This window comes from Agelaius tricolor, unplaced genomic scaffold (assembly GCF_023055355.1).
Source record: "Agelaius tricolor isolate 1412-34295 unplaced genomic scaffold, bAgeTri1.0.p SCAF_64, whole genome shotgun sequence".
Classification (NCBI taxonomy): Eukaryota; Metazoa; Chordata; class Aves; order Passeriformes; family Icteridae; genus Agelaius; species Agelaius tricolor.
The window spans coordinates 1,725,591-1,728,090 of record NW_027269324.1 but is presented as its reverse complement, the minus strand read 5'-3'; the positions used below and the strand labels follow the sequence as shown (position 1 = coordinate 1,728,090).

The 2,500-nt window shown below is 49.4% G+C and overlaps 1 pseudogene; it reads left to right on the top strand.

Moving 5' to 3' along the window:
• LOC139605345 (28S ribosomal RNA) overlaps positions 1 to 2,500 on the top strand; it is a 9,158-nt pseudogene that overhangs the window by 3,448 nt on the left and 3,210 nt on the right.

Sequence of the window (2,500 nt, the reverse complement as noted above, 5' to 3'; positions counted from 1 at the left end):
TGGGGGCCGCCGGTACGCCTGTCCAGGGTATCGGTGGGCACTCAGACTTCCCCCTCCGACTGGGTAGACCTGTTGTCCAGGGGTTTACCCGGCGCCAGGTCTAACTCCCAGCGGGTAGACCTGGTGTCTTTATTTCCCAGACACCGGGTAGACCTGTTGTCCAAAACTCAGCGGGTAGACCTGTTGTCTGAAAGTCAGCGGGTAGACCTGTTGTCCAAAAGACAGCGGGTAGACCTGTTGTCTGACAGTCAGCGGGTAGACCTGTTGTCCAAAACTCACCGGGTAGACCTGTTGTCTAAAACTGACCGGGTAGACCTGGTGTCCCAAATTGACTTAACATCTAAAACCACCAATTTGGCAGAAAATGAATTGGATTTGCTGGTGAATTTTTCTTTAGAGCTGTATAGATCGGACTTGCATGTGCATGAGGGTGTTCATTTTTCTGTGGATTGGGAGGTGTTGAACAGGTTGCCCGAGGTGTATGAAGAACTTGCACCACAACCGTGTGTGGGGGAGAACTTAGACTCGAGCCCCCCACAAGACAGCGAACCGCTTGTGCTTGGTGAGGGAAGCGGCGAGAGGGCGGGAGGAGGCACACCAGAGGCATTGCCCCCAGTGCCTGGGGAAAACGGAGGGCAGTCACCGGATAACATCGTGAAGGTGACTGTTCCTGACAAAAATCCACCTTGTCCTTGCTGTGGTACCCGGGTAAACTCTGTGGTAAGCCTGCTTGAACATCTTAAGGGGTCACACGGGAAAAAGAGGGTTCGCTTTCGGTGTGCCAAATGTGGAAAAGAAAATGTTAACTATCATAGTGTTATTTGTCATTTTCCAAAATGCAAGGGTGCAGAAATTGAAAAGGTTCCAGCTGGAGAGTGGATCTGTGAGGTATGCGGCAGAGATTTCACAACCAAAATTGGCCTGGGACAACACAAAAGATTGGCGCACCCGTTGATAAGAAACCAAGAAAGGATCGTTGCTTCCCAACCGAAAGAAACATCAAACCGAGGAGCCCACAAAAGGTGCTGGACAAAAGAAGAGGAAGAACTGCTGATAAAATTGGAGGCGCAGTTTGAGGGAAACAAAAACATCAATAAACTTATTGCCGAACACATAACGACCAAAACGGCAAAGCAGATTAGTGATAAAAGAAGATTGCTGCCCAAAAAATTGCCAGAGGTAACGGACAAGGAACCTGGGGTGTGTCTTCGCACCAGGAGAGCGGCCGGGAGCGTGGGAACGGAACCTGGGACGAGTCAACAGTCCCAGGCGGGAATATTGGACAATGGACCTGGGAAATGCCACCTGCCAGGGAGGCCGGCTGCCGGAGAGAAAACAATGGAGAAGTTGAGACGACACCCTGATAAGGATAACGGTCGCCAGAAGACCAGCGGCCAGCGGAGGGAGGGGCTGCTGCAGGCTCATTATCAAAAGACGATCAAAGAAGGCTTATCAGCTGGAGCAATTAACAACTTCCCCGGAGCATTCAAGCAATTAATGGACGGCCGGGAAATGAGAACAACGATCAATCAAACAGCGCAGGACTGCTTTGGATGCCTGGAATCGATAAGCCAGATAAGAACTGCTATGCGTGGGAAAAATTCCGGGAAGAAGGCAACTATGGAGCAACCAGCAAGAAAATTCCAGAAGTGGATGAAAGATAGGGCGATCAAAAAAGGTAACTTCCTTCGCTTCCAGCGTTTATTTCATCTCGACAGGGGGAAACTAGCGAAAATTATTTTGGATGACATCGAATGCTTGTCCTGTGATATATCACCCAGTGAAATTTATTCGGTCTTTAGAGCCAGATGGGAAACACCTGGTAATTTTGCCGGCCTTGGGGACTTTAAAATTACTGGGAAGGCAGACAACAATGCCTTCAAGGACTTAATCACGGCCAAAGAAATTGAACGAAATGTGCAGGAAATGAGCAAGGGCTCAGCTCCAGGTCCGGATGGGATTACTCTTGGGGACATCGTAAAGATGGATCCCGGGTATTCCCGGACTGCTGAGCTCTTCAACTTATGGTTAACATCTGGGGAGATCCCGGACATGGTGAGGGGGTGCAGATCTGTTCTGATTCCGAAGTCGACAAAACCGGAAAGATTAAAGGACATCAATAACTGGAGACCCATCACGATCGGTTCCATCTTGCTGAGGCTGTTCTCCAGGATTGTAACAGCAAGGCTAAGCAAAGCGTGCCCCCTCAACCCAAGGCAAAGAGGCTTTATTAGAGCGGCAGGTTGCTCTGAAAACCTGAAACTCCTGCAAACTATAATTCGGACTGCCAAAAGTGAACACAAACCACTGGGTGTTGTATTCGTGGACATTGCTAAGGCTTTTGACACCGTAAGCCACCAACACATCCTACACGCTTTACAGCAGAGGGGAGTGGATCCCCACATCATTGGACTGGTGAACAATATGTACAAGGACATCAGTACGTATGTTACCACAAAAAGAGACACACACACAGACAAAATCCAGATCCGGGTTGGAG